This window comes from Pollicipes pollicipes, unplaced genomic scaffold (genome assembly GCF_011947565.3).
Source record: "Pollicipes pollicipes isolate AB1234 unplaced genomic scaffold, Ppol_2.1 Scaffold_6138;HRSCAF=7277_pilon_pilon_pilon, whole genome shotgun sequence".
Lineage (NCBI taxonomy): Eukaryota > Metazoa > Arthropoda > Thecostraca > Pollicipedomorpha > Pollicipedidae > Pollicipes > Pollicipes pollicipes.
In genome coordinates, this window is record NW_023596818.1 from 9,051,560 (window position 1) to 9,070,839 (window position 19,280).

At 54.0% G+C, this 19,280-nt stretch overlaps 1 protein-coding gene across 1 annotated transcript in view; it reads right to left on the reverse strand.

Annotated features, from left to right (window-relative positions):
• Positions 1–3,120, reverse strand: part of LOC119106162 (pollen-specific leucine-rich repeat extensin-like protein 1) — a 32,154-nt gene extending 29,034 nt beyond the window's left edge. The window contains exon 1 of the mRNA XM_037229771.1: positions 2,983–3,120. The gene's annotated coding sequence lies outside the window, so the exon portion shown is untranslated. The remainder of the gene's footprint in view (positions 1–2,982) is intronic.
• Positions 3,121–19,280: the final 16,160 nt, after the last annotated feature.

The window sequence follows — 19,280 nt, forward strand, 5'->3', positions numbered from 1 at the left end:
TGTATGAGCGTTTCGGTTCCGGAGCGAGCGGGCCCGGCCGTGGTGGTGTATGAGCGGTTCCGGAGCGAGCGGGCCCGGCCGTGGTGGTGTATGAGCGGTTCCGGAGCGAGCGGGCCCGGCCGTGGTGGTGTATGAGCGGTTCCGGAGCGAGCGGGCCCGGCCGTGGTGGTGTATGAGCGGTTCCGGAGCGAGCGGGTCCGGCCGTGGTGGCTGCCCTCACCGGCGCAGCCGATGGGCCACGCCCTGCCGCAGCTCCAGGGTCGACCTTCATCGCAGGTCGGCCGAGCTGCACCACGGGCCGCGTGTTTTCGGTGCCGTGACTGGCGTCCCAGCCAGCTGCAGCTCGCACACGGCAGTGTCCCAAGGTTCGCATCGCCCGCAGCGGACTGACGACCGTGTGTAGACGATCTTTCAAGTCATCCACCAGCCGGCGAGGCGGAAGGGTGTGGTCCGAGCACTTCATTGTCTCTAACCGTTCCCCGACGCCCGCAGTCACCGCAGTCGTCAGGCGGCATGACCAGAAGATTTGGTACTTCAGTTGTCCGTGGCAAGCTGCAGCAGGCCACGCCACCTATCCACGGTTATTTCCAACACTTCCTCGCCGTCCCCAGCTACCATAATCTTTCCTTGCCACCGCAGCCGTGCCCCAGCCGTTTCCGGTCGTCCCCTAGCCGTGCCCTGTCATGCCCCAGGCAGCCCCAGCCGTGCTTCAACCTTCAGCCGTGCACGTACGGCTTCGGCCGGCGGGCGGCGGGCGGTGTGCTGTCGCGGCTGCTAACGGTCGGGCGCAGGCCGCCGAGCCGGCTAACGGTGCCAGCCCTGGTCGTGCCGACCAAAGCCGCTCCAGCCAGGCTGTAAGGCTCGGCCCGGTATCAGGTCGGACCGGCGCCGCCTGAGGCCGCGCGTCAGGTCGGACCGGCGCCACTTTAGGAAGTACGTCAGGTCAGACCGGTGCCACCTAAAGCGGCGGTCAGACCGGCGCCGCCCCAGGCACCACGTCAGGTCAGACCGGCACAGCCTGAGTCGCACGTCAGGAAAGGCTGGCACTGCCCTAGGCGACACGTCAGGTCAGATTGGCACCACCCGAGGCCGCACGCCGTCAGGTCAGCCTCGGCCTCGGGCCCCACGGCAGTCGTCAGTGACCAGCGAGCAGCGGCCCTCGGCTCTTCACCACGCAGTGCCCATCCGGAAAGTCGACATTGACGAAGCTACACCAAAGTGTATCTGTATGTAACCAGAAGTCATCAAAGACCGTCACGGATCGCCACCAGCGGCCCGGACAAGCTGAAGACGCTCGTGACGGACCCTGGGAACGAGGCACCACCGTCTGGCGTCGGCTCGCTGTGCAACAGAGCGTGTCGGTTGGATTTTCTGCTCGGAATTCTGTTGCAGAGCGTGCGAGATTCGCAGCGGAGTCTCCCACGCTCCGGAAAGGCGCTCCGTTCCCGAGCGAGCGGAGCGAACCGTGGCGATGGCATTGGTTCGCTCCCGGCCGGAGCAGGACGGGCGGGACGTGGGCTGGTAAGGGCATGTCGCGGACGGTACTCACGGCAGCGAGGCAACTCTCGAGCACGTCTCCTGCCATTGTGACCACGGGAAAAATAGCAGACGCATTTTCCACCAGTCTTCGTCTGAGCTCTCGGTTTTGCAAATTAATGCAAAAACATTGAATAGTAATATGAATATAGAATAGTAGGTGTTAAAACATAATGTGACACTTCTTTTTCGAGGCGTTTCATGACCAATAACGGATTGCACACCGGCTGTGCAGAGTTATGACAGCCTTTACGATCCTGAGGTGTATGGCGCTGCTCCAGTTAATTTCATCACAACCTGCAAATGGGGTGACCCACATTCCCACCTCACCTATGTCTTCACGATATCGTAAGCAAACCGAACACAGAGGCCGCAGTTTTATTAGATATCGTGCTGAAAATGACTGACCTTCAATGTGGTGAAAATGTTACTGTTAAACAAAGAAATCGAACAGTAATTGATAAATACTGATTGGAAGAGTACATGATGCTTCCAGCAATGCTTACAGCCATGAACGACCATGTTGTACTCGTGGTTACGTGCGAACATGAGCACTGCTAGAAACGTCGAGTTTGTCATAATATATACATACAGATGCATATGCATACACATATATGTATATGTCGATATAAATACATATACACATATATATATATATATATATATATATATATATATATATATATATATATATATATATATGAGTGACGAGCACATTCGTTTAGCTATTACCTTTTGGAATTTTGGAGGTCGATTAGTTTTAGCGCAAGAGTAACTCTTAACGCCGAAGAGGCAGGAGTTTCACGCCGTTGTGATTATGTTGGGTTCGCAGCTACAGCTGTTTGCTTGCACGCCTTAGGCTTCAGCCAATGCCTTCAGCGTGCGTACACTACAGGCAAATGGTGATGTTTGCGACTGAAATATATTCAGTAGTCACAACTTATTTTTAGTGTAGTAAATCGATTGCTGGGTCAAATCGGAGTTCAGTGTGCACAAAAACCAGACCTATGCAGACCTATGAATGAATTGGCCCCGTTATGCGCAAATGGAACGTTAAGTCAAATAACATAGCGAAATGTTTAATCATGAGGAACTTAATGTCAAGCATGCACTGCACCATGTGAAACATCTGACAGTTTTGGTAAAGAACGGTCTCATTAACCGGGTGATTTCTCACCGGCACGCCATCGAGAGCTCGGAATCCACCCCCGCCAAACATACGCGTTTAAGACGTGCCATTCTCATTAGTCTTTGATCAGGTGGCGCTGGTATGGATGCGCGTGAAAATGTCCGTTTTAAATGCCTAAGGCTCACTTGAATGTCAAACCCATGTCATTTCCCTACTAGCAGAGAGCTCAGGGGGACAGCGTTGTCGGCTAGGTCACCAGATAGGTGCAGTAAGCGGCACACAGAGCAGCCTGGGCCGGCTGTGCTGCGACGCCTTACCTGCTGCTCGTTCCCGGTCTCCAGCTGTGTCGCTGACCAGGTCAGGTCACGTCTCGGTCACTCGCTACACCACGCGCCCAGTCGCCAATACGGTCCGCCCGGCACGTCCGCCTCACTCCGGCGACCTCAACGCGGCCACGGTCGAACACCGACTGCCGGCCGCCGCCGCCTGACGTCAGACCGGCGGTCAGCTGAGCCGGCCGTGACGTCATCAGTCGGCGGGCCGGTCAGGCTGCGGCCATGGGCGGGCGGCGCGGCTTCGGTCACGCGCCCCGGCCCGGGATAAGAAAGGGGCCATGTTTTACGGAGTTAGGCCCTGCATTTCGGGCTAGTTAGCGCCGACTGGTCTGGAAAGGGCAGGGTTCGAACGACCAGGACGTTCGGTTCGATGTCCCCAAAACATGGCACCTTCTGCCGAGGCTGACCTGGGCTTCGCAGTTTATCGCACAGCTGTGTCGTGAAATACTACCTTACCCTCATTCCGCAGGCTGGTACATGGGAGAAAAGAAAACAACATTAGTTTTCCAGGCGGTAAGTGCGAACTGTGCCATTCGTTTCGGACTTGAAAGACTACGTGCCGGTTAATGTATTGTCGGGTGGATCAGGCTTGAAGGTTGTTTTTTAATTCCAACCATGAGCATGATGTAGTGTGACTTGATGTGACGGGTTCATTGAAGCAAAATCGGGACGTTCAAATTCGAGCACATGCCCTTACAATCACGAAAGCCAAACAATCGGTCATCGCCGCCAGGAGACCCACGACTCACCGCCCACTCGTCTGACCCGCCGGCTGAAACGGGTCACGCGTCGGCCGCCGCTCCGGCTCACACATACAGACGTGACCGGCCGGTCCGGCGGCCACCCGTCCCGGCGCCGCCACCCCTCTCAGTCACCTCTCAGCTGCCCACGCCTGCTGAAGGGCCTTCAGCGAATCGTCTGCTTTGAAGAATCGATGTTCGGAAAGCTTTTTTCTTATCTGCTGCCCGGTGCAGTTAATCAAACCATAGTCGCCGAGATAAGTATTAAGTATATAAGTATTCGTCCGATAAGTATTGATAAGATAAGTATATAAGTATTCGTCCGAGATAAGTATTGAGTTATTATCCTCTGTTGAGCTCGCAAAATTTTGAGTGATGCTTAGGTAATGCTATCGCAATGTGGGGCAGACCCACTCGGTGGTGACGTCACCTGGCCATTTCCCACTCTGTGATGACGTCACCTAGCCATTCGCTTCCCCGGCATCTTTTCCTTACATTGCAATGGACGGGTTAGATCGTGACGTCCTTTGTTTTATATTCACAATGCACTGCGGTTGCGAGTTTCAGCACATTTTCAGTTGATCAGTACCAATCCCTCCTTTACGAAAGAAGTCAGATTATTGCGTCAGGGAAACAGCCCTGAGAAATTTTGACATATTTCAAGCATATTTTCGAGTGGACACATGAAAAATACCAACTATAGGTCTTTTGAACATGACCGCTGCTTGTCAGTGGGGAACACGCCTCTTATCTCGCCGATTTCTGGCAGGAGCCGCCGATAGGACTCGGACCGTTGGTGGGTCTTGCGACGACGCAGTGGTGATCGTCCATTCAGAGCAGAACGCAGGCCTCACTCGTTATTACGAGTTAATTTGACAAGATGCGGATGTCTCTAGCGGCGCTGTGGCCGATGGGGCGATAGAGAGTTGTGATAACCAACGTCAAGATGAGTGTGTTTCTGCCCGCTTAGGATTTATATGGGAGGAAGTTCCGCCCGTTTTTCCATATGTCCGAGAGCATTTCCTGCAATGGCTCCAGATGACTGGAAAGAAATCCAACCGAGTTGCCATGGTAACACGCTCCTATGATCTCCAAATAAACGCTGGAAAGTGGTTCACTTCCATGTGGCTTCATATTTGAGTGGTTGGTTGCGTGCATATTTGTTGCTGAAAATGACACGCAGCAATTGCGTGAACTTCTTACAGGTCAAAGGTCACTCAAGACCCAGCTTGGTTCAATTGGCGTATTCACGCAAGTGGTTTATAATCTCAGATTTGGGATATTGCTGCCAATCTCATCAAGGACTTCATGAGAAATGTTTCGTGTACCTGGGAGCTATACACCCATACACCGTTTTAAACACTGATTAAAATTTAAAAAAACATTAGCACATTTGTAGCAGTTATAGCTTACAACTGCTTAATGCTAAAATTAAACAGCCTTAAAATTGCATCCGATGTCTCTGAGGTGCTCTAGACGATTAAATAAATATGGACTAAGATGTTTGGGACATGTCATCAGCTGTACCACCTCACAGAGGGTGAGGGCGAACACGCAGACAAAAAAGAAATAGCGGCGGCGGAATCATGGCCACAACCAGAGCCGTCATGCCCGTCAAACTCTGCAACGCCTCAAGCGTGGCACCAAGCTTGTAGATAGGTTCAAAATGTGTATATGGTGCATGGAGGCAACATATGTTAATAAAGTGATCAGTCTCTGCTTACAGTGGTGGCATCGGCGGAGCCGCTCTGCTGACGGGCAGAGCGCGCCGGGGGAGGGAGGGGGAGGGGGGGGGGGGAGTTTCAGCCACCTCGCACCCTGCATGTCGTTAATGTGCCGGTATGTGTGCCGCTGGTTCCGAGCGTGCCGCGTGTGACGGGGCTGTGGGACGCCTGGACGGCCGGCCGGAACCGTTCTCAGAACACACGGACCGCTCGCCGTCGGACGTGACGGCATCACGTCACGTCACCAGACGTCACGGGCGTTACGGTTCACTTCCGAACACTGGCAGTCAGGCCCGTCGCATCACAGGTGTTTGTCTATGTCCGAGAGCATTTCTTGCAAAATGGCTTCTGATGACTGGGAAGAAATCCAACTGAGTTGTCATGGTAACGCGCTTCTCTCGCTCACAATGTGCTGTTATGAATGAGAGACAAACAACGTAAATATCTCACTCACAACGGAATCTCTCACTTACGAGATGCCATGGCAACGCCCGCCCTCTCTCACACATACGGGGGGAGGGGGTCAGATAGTGGGCAATGTTTCCCAGACCATTCGTAGCACTGCACTAGACCTTCACGCCTCATCGGACCATCTGCTTCCATCTTAACGTCCTGTTTGTATGTAAAAATGTAAAAGTCTCGCTTTTCCGTTGTGTCGCCTGCGGCTCAATGGTACACACGGTACGTCTGAAGTCATTCCTGTATTTCATACTCGTCACAGGCATTCGTCACAGTGTGCTTCGCCGGCACGTCCGTCCTCGCGCTGGCGGCTCCCAGAGTCTTCCTGTTTCCGCCTCCTCTCCTAGCCACCGCGGCCGCGTCCCTCGCACGAGGCGCCTGAGGCAGGAGGAGGGGAACGCGAGCGCCTCTAGGCGGCGCTCGCCAAACTACGCAAACATTCACTGGCTAGCACATAGGTGTTCTCTGACACCCTATTCAAGCATGCACAAAAAAATTCTGCTGATTTATTTGGTTCCTTTCCTGTTGCTACAGGAATTGTTACTTGTTGTTACACTACGGGACAGCTATTTGCAATGAAATAGTTTTGAAATGGTTTGGCATCAAAATAATACAGTAGGCGATCACTGTATCGCGGTACTAAAAATTACGACATTGTTTTTGAAGAAGCGGTCGAGGACAAAGCGCAGGCGTCGTGGTATTCAAATTTTAATGGACATGTTATTCCATGAAGCTGGTAATGGGTCATATATGCAATATTTCACACTGCATGTTAATCTCTCTAGGAATGAACGCTGAGACCAACCATTTTCCGAATGCTCTTAATTCAGTGGATTGGATAGGACCGATTCCTAAATAGGATGAAACGGAAATGAAAACGATCAGCAGGTGAAATGTATTTAGCATCGGTAGATCAAACTGGAATGTAGATTCGACATTTCGATCCATGAGGAGCTCAAATGCTCGCGCCCTGACGAGGTATGCCCAAGTTAGTCGTCACCTCATTAATCTCCGTGTTTATCATGCACGGCTGGTGATGAATGTGCACGTCAGGACCGCCGAATGTCGGTCGGTATCAAATCGGTATTGCCGTCGTGAGGGCAGGCCCCGCGAGGCCGGCACTGGCGTCGGCCATCAGGCAGCGCCGCTCCGCCCCGGTGCTCAGGCCGTTCAAATAATGTCGTTAAAAGCTAATGCTCGCCGCCTGCGGACAAAGCCTGTCATTCACCTTCGGCGACCTTCAGCTAGCTCCGGTACGGCGCCGATGACTCAGCCTGTGGCGACGCTGCTCCGCCGACCATGGGCATCGCTGTTGCCGCCGTCGCCATGTGACGCGCTTCCGCAAGCAGCAGTCGCGCACTGCATCGCACGTCTCGTGCAGAGCTCGTGTCTCGCTGAAGGCTTGGCGGCAGCCTGCTCGGCGTCTGGTACGTAACCTGGAGCTGCTCAACATGCTGCAATGTTGGATGTACTGTTCGAGCGTAGGCAGAATCCCAAGGGGTGAAACTGAGTTTCTGACGTGCTGTACCGAATGCTGTCATTTCTCTTTCATTTCGTGCGTGAGCACTGGCGTGAACGATTTATGGAAGCGTCCAAGGTGGATGTGATTTGTGCGTGTCTTCATCCCCGTAACGCCCAAGGACTGGACAAAAGGTGGCCAAATCATTTAAATAAGACCTTGACATTTGTGGAAACGCCCAAATGTCTCCATGTGCCTTTGAACGCTGTGAGGTTTGAAGGAATAGCCTCTACGTGCCTTCGAGTCTTGTGAGATTTCAAAGAATAGCAGGGTACCAATAAAACGTAAATGACCCCGCAATAGAAAACGAGGAAGAAGTAGGCATCTAAGTGAAACCGATCTTGACACCGATCTGGAGCGGCAGGCCTGCTTCTCGACCCAACGCAGCAAAAGATTTCCACGAACCAGGTCAAACGTGATACGGCGGAGCGAAGCGGAGACCGCTGCACCCGTCCGCGAAGAGCGGAGAATCGCACAGGTAGCCTACACCGGTTCCCCACCGAAAACGCAGAATATCGACTGACATCTTCCAACATGAATGTTCAGTGTTTGAAGCTGTCCGCTGGAGCTGTCGCGTAGTTGGTGGTCTGGCTAAGACAGGTCCTCGCTCGCTGCCGTGCGGCTGACGTGGGTCCTCCGTTGTCCGGCTGCCTGGAGCTGGGGCTGACGCCCGGGCCGTTCTCGGTCACGCCTTGACCGGCGCTGCTGACACAATCTGTCGCCGCTGCTGACACAATCTGTCGCCGCTGGTGACACAATCTGTCGGCGCTGTCACCCCTTGCCGTCAACAGCCGACAAACAGGCGGCGCCGCTGACCGTTCCGGCGGCGGATCTGGGACGGAGGGGACGGCGCCCTCGCCTGGCGGGGCGGGCCGGAGACGGCTGATGCCTCCTCGTGGGTTGGGCCGTCCGGGCGTGGGACTCTGCTCTACGTCGCCAATATGCTGCTTGATGGAACGTTCCAACCGCGCACTTGTACACCGCACCGTCCTACGACCGTCCTACGGCATGTGTTTTAACTTGGGCTCCACCTCGTGTTACAGCAGATGAGATGCTCGTATCGTTCTAAAATGCCTGCACTCCTTAACACTGTGTTTCAATCGTACCGAGACAACAGGCCACCATCGAGCTTTACGCGATCGGGGTCCGGATATCCCAGTCACACGCGGTCGGGGTCCAGATACCCAGTCACACGCGGTCGAGGTCCGGATACCCAGTCACACGCGGTCGAGGTCCGGATACCCAGTCACACGCGGTCGAGGTCCGGATACCCAGTCACACGCGGTCGGGATCCGGATTCCCAATCACACGCGGTCGGGGTCCGGATACCCAGTCACACGCGGTCGGGGTCCAGAGAACCAGCCGCACGCGGTCGGAGCCCGTATGCCCGGCCTGTGCATCGTGTCTGCACTGTGTGGGAGCGCGCCGCCACAACATTCAACACCGGGCCACCCCCCTGCTGACGTTGGAACAGCTCGTGACTCTGCGGGTCTGCATGGTCCGCGCGGCGCCGCCTCCGGCCGAGACCACCATCCCTCCTCTCGGACCCTGGGCCCGGCCGAGGATGGGACCCGCGGGGACGCCGGCCGCGGATTGGGGACAGGAAGCTGGCTGGTCGCCGGCTGCATGTCCGGCCGCCCGTCGCGCATTGTTCTCGTGTTACGACCGCATCCTGCGTCGGCGACCAGGCGAGGAGGGGCGCGAGCAACTGATACGCGGGGGCGGCGACGGGCCGCGACTGCAGCCCAGTGTCGCCTGCAGGCCGGCTTCGGTTTCAGTTTTCCTGCGGGGTGATTTTGAAACGAAAGGACGGCAAAAAAGCCGCTTTCGTCTATTATTCCTCGGTGGTGGCGCATCCTGTCACGGAAGGAGAGACGGAGCAGGGATATCCCACACGCAGGTGGGCTGGTCAGCAGTCGTGGTCGAAAGCACCTTGATGCTCGCGGTCTGATTACTGGCAAGGAAGCTACATACCAGGACCTGTTTTCAGTAACTAACACAGTGCGCCCTTTTGAACGGTACTAACAGGTTATAGCAGTAGGCTGGCCGGCAAATATTTAACAGATAAGAACAAACAGCGAAAAAGCGTCCTGAAATGTGGTTTGTAGACGCTGGAAGCAGCCTAACTAGACCTATTTACCTGTGCTGAAGTTAAAATCGTTGTGCACCAAATATCTGGGACGGCGAGACACCGGACTGGCCTAGTAATGCCTGGACGGTGGCGCGCGGGAACCTGCCCAGCGTTGCAGCAATGCAGGACCGGTTCAGGTGGCCTGCGGCACTGCGCGCCACAACACGACCCACAGAAGGCCTTTGACATTGAGCAACGTTGGTAAACGGTTGCCAACGTTGGGTAACTGCCGGTGAGCTGGTGCCAACACCGGGCGCAACTGGACCATTCTGAGTCGGCCGATTTATTCACATGTTTGTCACACGCTCATAGCGTGTGTAGGTGAAAGTCGGCGCGCGACCACACGGGGGTCAGCGTTGGGCCCTTGTTTATCCGGCCGGAAATCTCTGTAATGAGGCTCGGTGATGCCTGTCACACGGCAGCCGCGTTAGGCAGTCCCAACGTGTCCAGCCAAAGATCGAGCAATGATTTAGTTACCCTTCACCGCAGAACGAATGTCAACACAGACCCAGTGAGCAGCGCCCCGGGACAGACTTTTTGCTCGTCGATCAAGCGGCGCACAGACAAGGCCATACTTCGAAAATCAATAGTACGTCGTGATGACCAGCATTGGTGGACGCCATTCTTTAGACCGCCTATTGTTCTCGAGGGGGCAGTGGGCCTACGTACCTCGGTTCCCACCATTATCAGTGCCTCGGCGAGAGGCATGCTCGGAGGGCCTCATCTGGGAGGCGCAGTCGACAATTAATTATGCGTCTTGACCACGATAACAGCCGCTCTACCACGAAATAATTTCGCAATGAGAGTGCACCTTGCCATCATGGCTGTGCGACGGCCGACGTTAAAATCCGATCATGGGTGCCGGGGTCGTCTCGGTGGCCAGCTGCGAGTCCCGTCTGACTGCGGTTTTATCGCAAGGAACGGAGGGCCTCGTTGGACGTCGTGAGTGTCACATTCATAATGGATATTTCCTCATCTCTGAAAATTTTGGAACACTGCATAGCTGAGAATCGACTGGCAGTAGCAAATGGCAGATCATAGACCACGTGGCGGAGCAATTTGGCACCCAAGTACACCGTGAAGAAGTGACTGGCCCATCTCGGACGTCAACGTGGAAACCAATTTACACCAAGCTGCCGGGGCATTGGCAGTATGGCGGCACTTCTTCATGAGCTGTCAGTAAGATGGTTCACTCAATAATAAACTGATGCTCTCAGGCGCACACTGGTGATGGCATACCACCGCTGGTCTCGACGAGGCTCACGGCCAAGCGGACCTGATGCCCGTCTGTTCGAGCGTCGCCCGCCGTCGAGCGACACGTCGGAGCGGACCACAAGCGCGGTGGGGGGGGGGGGGGGGGGGGGGCGAGCACGTGATACCCCGCTGGCGTCCAGCGAGCCAGCCGGGCGACCGACTGGTGCGGGCTTTGTGGTGTCGTCCATCCATGTAGGGCACGTGACAGCGATGTACCACTGATGATTCGCGGAGAGCGGCTTCGCGGCAGGAGAGAGAACAAGTGTCCAGACGCTGAAAAGCTTGGTGTCCTCAACTCTGACTCTCAGGGGAGTGCCAGGCCTCGGCCATATTCAGCGGCTCCATCGACACCCAGCGTTGCGCCATGTCTGTATTGAAGCTCCCGTAGGCGTGAAGGACCATCTCTGCCTACAAAGAGATTATTTCAAAAGCGAGCTTAAATGTTGCAACAATCCATGGGCTCAGATGGTGGCGGCGATCACGTGACCACATTCCGTTATCACTCAAGGTTAGAATGGTGAGTAAGTAAGGACGGTGTGCGTACCGGGTACATTAAGCCTTCAATAATCACTCATGTCTCACAAGCCGTGTCAACTGTAAGTAATCACACCGCCAGCTATAGCATCAATGTCTGGAAACCTCACCACACAGATAAGCAGGATGTGTCGATACGTACATCCTCAAGGCATCTTATGAGTGGCGTAACCCTGAAAAACATGTCCGAGCCGATTATCCCCGAAAAGCGTGTTGACAGAGCTTGCAGGACAGATTAAGCGAGGATTTGGGGTCTATAAGTCTGACAGAGTCGCTTACTGATGGGTTTCATCTGCAACCTTACAATGAACGCATTTTGAAATCACCAGGGAGTGTGGGACAAAAGTTTGATTGACTACCAATCATAGGATTTTGCAATCCACACTCAAAACACGCTGTCAACGGAAAGGTCTCAGATATTAACACTGACATGCTCAATATGCGAAACATTAAATGCATAGGATGCTGGAGACTTAAGTTCCCCGCATAAAGCCTCACCCAGGGACGTAGAAAAGACACATAATGAACCAAATTCCTGTTTTCAGTTGATTCCTGTCATACACCACTGCAAGCTTATCGCCGAAAGCGCTAAACGTTAAACAGAAAATGGCCGGCTGTATCGGCCGATCAGGACCGTTCCCTGCAGAAAACGGTCCGAATATACTGGTTCGAGCATGTCTGTACGTCTTTAGGCCAGCAGTCTGGCCTAGCAACGAACCACTAGCTGCGGCTGTTTTCAGACTGGAAAGGCTTGAATGTTCCGGTAAGGGCACAGCCGGAAAACTGCAGGACAAAACCACGGAATTGTCGTAGTCGATCCGAGCAGATTTTGAGAACAAAGCTTTTTCCATTTGCAGCAGGTGAAGACAGGAGACAGCCGGACTCAAAGCCTGCCCATAGTTGAAAACAGTTATTACAATGACCTTGTGAAAAAATAGCATCTTGGAAGTCCTCGGCTTAGCCTTCTCTTCGGGGCATCCTTCAAAGAAAGCATTTAAGCACACCGAATCGGCAGCATCTTCCGTCAAAAGGTCAGCTGTGTTTGAACCCCGTAAACGCGGTTATTGAAGTGGGTTTAACCCTAAATGCACAATTTGCAAGAATCACGTAAACCAATGTCATGTTAGAGCTTGGTTCGTTTTTAAGAAAGGATTTAAATGTCGGCATCGCTATGATTCATCTTCAGTGACTTGTTTTGCAACAGTGACTTCTTGTTATCCTCATTTCAGCGAAGCGTTACTGCACGTGGAGACGAAGCACGACGAAGCCCAGCTCATGGCTCGCGGGGTGGCCGGTCACCTTGACCCGGTATGTCTCCGACAGGCGAGATGAATCACGAGGGCTGCACATCTTCATATGCCGCTGACACGCGCAGATGGATCCGGGACCTTCAGACGCGCATCGCTCTCGGGCGCGGCGAAGGCGAGCGGAGCGGTCCTCTTCTAGTCTGATCAGTGACTTGTGTACCGGTACCGATGGTGTCTCCTTTTTACCTACGACAATGACCTGACCACGTCCCTTCGCATGTTGCACGCTGGGCAAGGATGTGACTTCGCACGCACGAGAAACAGAACTGTTTCACCTATCCCGTGTGGAAAGAGACGCTGAACATCGACGAGTGGGCCTATGTATGGTTGTCGGCTGTATGTGTGTATGTTGGAACGCATAGCCAGCTTCGATGTTGGTGGCGACATGGTATTCGCGGTGAAACCAGAACCAATTACGGCTCGCTGTTTTATCCACGCGTGGCCGGCGGCCGGCACTCAGAAGTTCGCCTGGAATGCCCAGACGACAGAGCGATCGCACCTCGAACTTCCAATCACGCTCCGTGATCTGCATATGCTTTAGCTAATCGGTGAGATCGATGTCGGTTTTGCCCGTGGGTGGCCCGAGCCGGCACAATGACGCAACCTCACACCAAAGACGCACATTTTCTCCCAGTGCTCATAAATCGCAGGCGAGCTTTTCGTCTTTTGCGACGCGCGAGACCAGAAGTGACGCGCATTGATAAGGTATTTCGATAATGGTCTTACAGAGATGCGGAGAGATGATCGAAGCTTTCTACCGAGCCGGGGTGCCACTGGCGGCACACCAGCACTGTCCGAAGGTTCCAAGCTAAAGTTACAATCTCCCAATTATCAATTCGATACGATGAACGCTTGGAGCTGGAGCAGTTTTATAGGGAAAAGGTAGCGATTTCATCATTAGCTGCTTAACATATTCCAAGAGTGTGATATTAGCCAGAGTTGGCCCGGCCGATACCCGACTAAAACGTGGCTATATGATTGAATGCTGTTGTCACGCTCGACTGTTTTTCAGCACAGGCACCTCTATCCCGGAGATGTGCCGACCAACAGCGATGCTGCCCCGCGGCGGCGCGAAACGTCCTCTCAAGTGACACAGAATCGCCGCTCATTATGAATTATCCTCGATTGCGGGTGGCGCCGAGTTTCTAATAGGCCACGCGCGCTTACGTGCGCCCGAGGTTACGACTCCAGCGGTGACCGACCCCGCCGGCCGACGACGAAAGCGCCTGTGTGGCCGGTCCCGCACAATGCAGCCATTGTTCGTACCGGCGCCGGCGGGTGGCGGCGGCTCAAAACTCGCCGCAGAAAAATGACTGCACTCGTCTACGAAGTCGGTCAGGCTCGGCTCGTGTCTGTGGGAAGCTGCGATTCATGGAGCAGGACGTGGGCTGGTGGCTTTCTGAACTTTTTGGTCGAGGCTGAATCTAGCGCCGGGTCACGTATTTGTCCGGTTCAATAGAGCGTAATGTCACCCTCACGGGCATGATATGCAGTTGGCATTTGTAGCTGAACATGGCTTATTCATAGCGCATTACGTGATATTTCTTGTTTGGAGTGGATAGAAGAGATGCGTCATCCCGGGATTTTGCACGTGGTTAGCTGCCTGAATGGAAGATAATTGTTGCTCAGCCTTAATCGACAGGACCGAATTTAGCCGACAAAAAGATAGAATAAAAGAAAAATAGATATGGCGGAAGGCGAGAGAGGGATAGAGAGAGAGAGAGAGAGAGAGAGAGAGAGAGAGAGAGAGAGAGAGAGAGAGAGAGAGAGAGAGAGAGAGAGAGAGAGAGAGAGAGAGAGAGAGAGAGAGAGAGAGAGAGAGAGAGAGAGAGAGAGAGAGAGAGAGAGAGTGAGAGGGAGAGAGAGAGAGAGAGAGAGAGAGAGAGAGAGAGAGAGAGAGAGAGAGAGAGAGAGAGAGAGAGAGAGAGAGAGAGAGAGAGAGAGAGAGAGAGAGCTGGAGAGAAGATAAAGAGATAAATAAGCAAAGGGGTAGCAAAAACATAATCGTATGAGAACGCGACGCCCTGTAACCAGGCTAGCGCATTTGCTAGTGCGCGATACGTGGCCGTTAGTCTGTGTAACAAAGCAAACGACACATTAATGACCCGATGAGATACCCGGGTGACATGCAGTGAGCTCACGCGGGCATCACGTGTAGCGCCCGCTGCCAGATTCCGTTTGGTATGTATGTTTTGAGTGTTGTTCAGGTGAGCTGGGAGTCACTGCATAGACCCGAGGGTCTCCCGACGCAGTCAGCATTAAGGGGCGGATTTTAACGGACCTTTTCCTGTCCCGTGCGAGGCTGTGGGTACAGTTGCCTGGAATCAAGCATGTGTCGGGCAACTAAAACTGTAGAGATCGATTGCATCACGCTGCGCTTACCATAATTCTCGCTCAATTAACAAGGCGTAATGAAGCCTGCATGGGGCGGCTGTCAGCATAGCTCACGAGAGTCGGGCACTAATCGGTCGGCGCCGGCGTCCCGTGAAAGTGAAACGCGCTCGGCACGGCGGCCAGACGCCGCCTCGGAGGCCGACGCACGATGTTTGTGCCGACTGGAAAGTCTCTCCTCTCCCGCCCGGTGGGAAGTGGGGGCGGCCATTACAGCCGGGACCCGGAATAGCTCAAGGTCTGGTGGTGTTCCGCTGAACGAGCGGCGGCGCGCGCGAGCGGTCACCCGTGGCGCTCCGGGCGCGACCGGGCGCGGTCCAGGGGCGCCGGCGTCCGCCGGCCGTGCCTCCGGCCGCCCGCCTGCCGCCCGCCCCCCGTCAGTGGCGCGCCGAGACGACGTTAGCGCGACGCAGGCGAGAACTAGGCGCGCAAGTCCGTGCTTTCACTTGTTGGAGATATGCGGTGCGTGTGCATAACAAGGTGATCATGATAGACGACACCAAGAAAGCGCGCGCCACGCTCGGGACCTGTTCTCAACAGAAGGCCTATGCTATCTGTATTCACCGAATCTGTTTTCCCCTCCAACAATCACCGGGCCGTCTGAACATATTCCAGCACAGAAACGTCTGCCTCGTAGTTTCAGTCTGGCCTGTGGTGTGCACGAGCGGTGTTGTGATAGCCCCGGCTCACCACCGGCCGCTCTTTTTAGAGTCAGGCGCGCGGTGTCGCATGATGCACGGAGAAAGGGTGTACCGGGCGACCTTGGCGGCGGCCGGCCGGCTCCGGCGGCGGTCCGTGCCCTGCAGGCCGCTCGACCGGCCACCGGACCAAACATACGACCCTCCCCCTCGCCCCTCTCCCGGCGCGGTCTGTGCAGAAGGGCACCGGACCAAGCACACGACCCTCCCACCCGCTCCTCTCCCGGCGCGGTCTGCGCGGGCGGGCACCGGACCAAGCACACGACCCCCTCCCCCCCCCCTCTCCCCGCGCGGTCTGCACGAACGGCCATCGGACCAAGCACAAGAACCCCCGCCTCTCTCCCGGCGCGTATACGCAGACGGCTACCGGACCAAGCACACGACCCCTCCCCCTCCCCTCTCCCGGCGCGGTGTGCACGGACGGCGCCGGCTAGTCGTGATGAATAGAGCGGCGTCGTGATTTGTGTCGGTCCTCGATTTCACCATCAATATGCAGTGTCTAGGTATCATGCAATGCGCCAGTGCTCGAAGTGATGGATGAATACGTCGAAGTATAATCGACCAATAAATGGAAAGGCAAACTTGTAAGTAGCGTGCAACCGTGACAATTACGACCACGGAATGGACAGCCTGTCGGTGGCGCTTGACAAAGACATTGTTATCAGGGTGACTGAATAACCAAGACCAAGCGGTGCCTGTCTTTGCAAACTCTGTAACTTATGTCTCAAACGTAGTGGGCCACAACACGATCTAAAGGCTGAACTTGGAGCACGTGTGAACAGACATGAATACGTTTTAGCCGATGAAGCTTTCCAATAAAGGTAAGATAATGAACACCTCCGCATCGGGGAAAAAGCACACACATCACTGTTTCGAATGCTTGCTATTCCACATGATTCGCCGAAACCCTTATGTCTTCCATTGATGTTAATAGATCGTCCATTGATGTTAACATTTGTACCTATTGCATACACATAACATTGTATAAGACTTCTCGTCTTTGCGTACTTATTGCTCGTAAACCATAAAGGAAAGAAAAATGCGTCTTGACATCATTGGCAGCAAGCAAGAACAGTCACAAAATTTTCAGTTTGCTGATCACTTCGGCGTGCCATGAATTCATGCAGCGGCGAATTCGTCATGTGTTGCTTGTTGGTTTGGTCATCCGTTATGTTTCACATGAGCTCAACATGGCCTAGCCGAGGATATTGCATAAATAACATTTACGCAGGCCTGCCGAATCTTGATTGGGATTCTGGTTTGTGATCCAAACAATTACAGGCCCATATCGACACTGTCTGTCGTCGCGAAGCTTTGCGAACGCGTTGGGTGTTCACAACTCATGACATATTTAATAAGTCAACACAGCGTGTGCCTAGAACGATGCCACAGCTTTCACCCCCGCCTCTCCGCAGAGGCAGCCCTGCTTGATGCTGTCAGTTATGCTACCAACAACATCGATAACGTACGCGGAACCTGGCTGGTCATGGCCGACTTGTTCAAGGCGTTCGACCGCGTCGGGCAAGGCCGTCTTCCGGAAAAGCGGTGGCAGCACGGGACGACAAGCGGGTCCTGTGCATGGGCTCCGCGGACGAACTCAGACCACCAATCAGCGTACACCAAGGGGTACAGCGTGTACCGGATCTATCCTGGGCCCTGTACGATTATGATTGTCTACAAATGACACAGCACAGCATACACCGCAACGTAAGATCGTTACGTGCGCGGACAACACTTAGATCCTTGACGCTCACCTGCCATTAAAGCCTCAGGGACTAAAGAAAACGTCTTGAAAACAGTTCTTCCGTCGCACTTAACTGGTGTACTCAGGACGATTAAAAGATAAGTTTATCCGGTACTGCACTGATTATTCTTAAAACTATGCACCACGCACACACACTCAACCTGGTTTGTGCCATTCGGAAGCTCTGGCGTCGCCCCGGTTCCTTCGGTTAAGATGCAGAGTGTCACCGTCAAGGCTGCCTTGGCGCGGAACAAACACATGGCATGCGATGACGTTACACATTTTGATCGGGATACACGGAATACGATGTCGTATGCCGTGCGAAACTACGTAGCTGCTGGTCGAGGCGTTGCTTAGCTGCACGCAGCTGCTGGTAGAGGCGGGAGGCTGCACGCAGCTGCTGCTAGAGGCGGGAGATTGCACCATTATGCAGCTGAGGCGACTGCACGACTTTAAAAGCTTTCCTGCGGGTAATCGTCTCAGACCTTAGATACCAGGATGGAGTGGTCGAGACGCTGACCGAGCTTAAATGGCTTAAATGGTTCAATGACTCAGATGACAAATGACCCAAATGGCAAATGGTGCAAAAGGTCCGACGCCTGATATGGTCCAATGCCTCAAGTGGTTCTATGCCTCAAATAGTTCAATGACCAGAAGGGCAAATGACTCAAGTGGCAAATGGTGGAAGAGCTGCTCGTGGCGCGTGACCTAAAACCATGTACAAATTAGTGCATGCCGACAGCACCCGCGAGCTACTCCATCAACTCATCACCGGACACCACTCCAATGAATTCCGCATTTGCACAAATGCAACTGTGAGCCGCCAGACCCAACGCCTGTAAACGGATTTTGGTCGGCGCCCGTTTTTTGGTCGCGCATCGTGACCGGCCACCTATGTGAAATGTTTGCCGAACTTGCATCGCTTTGAATGCCGGCTGGCTGTAAACCGATAAATACATGTCATGCACACAGTGTACTTTGGCTGGCTTCTATTTCTAAAGTATGTTGCATTTGTATGTGTCGCGTACTCTACATGTATCATTGACGTAGAATACTGAAAAACCTATGATTGAATCATTCATTGACTCATTGGGCAAGTGTCTTTTTCCCTTTACCAACATCTACTGTGCCTCATCTTCATTTTTGTAAACATTTTTTTATGCTTCACTCTGCATAATCACTCTTCCACTTCAAACATCGCTTATTACGGAGGCTGAAATACATGCACGCAACTATTTGGACTCATCAGTCACAAATACGAGCAGCGAACATTGTTACCGAGCAATGCACACTTGAACGCAACTGATCCATCTTGGTCCTCGCATTGTGTGCAGTTTCATATGATCCACTTCTGCCTATTTGCATCCTGCCTGGCACCTCCCCCTCAGAAAATCTGCCGAATACCGATTAGCGAACTGCAATGGCGACTCTGTACCACAAGTGGTCAGCCATAGCAAACCAGGTGGAATGGATTCCTGAGGGCGGAAGACGCCGATCTAAAGGTTATCAGATTTTATCAGGAGCCACTGGTCACGTGATAAACGATTCGTTCCACGCAGAATTCCCTGAATACCTGTGACACGCCTCCACAGATCTGTTCCGGCCCGCGTCCCTCTCCGTGCGCCCCCGGAGGGACGCGTTCGGCGGCGCTCTGTTGTCGAGCTCTGGCGGCGTTGGCGGCTCACTGACGAGCACATTCCGGCGTCATCGCTCTCCTCCCACTGGAGCCCATCGCTCGCCGCGACCCCAGCCGTTTCCAGCGCGATCCCGGCCCGCCGA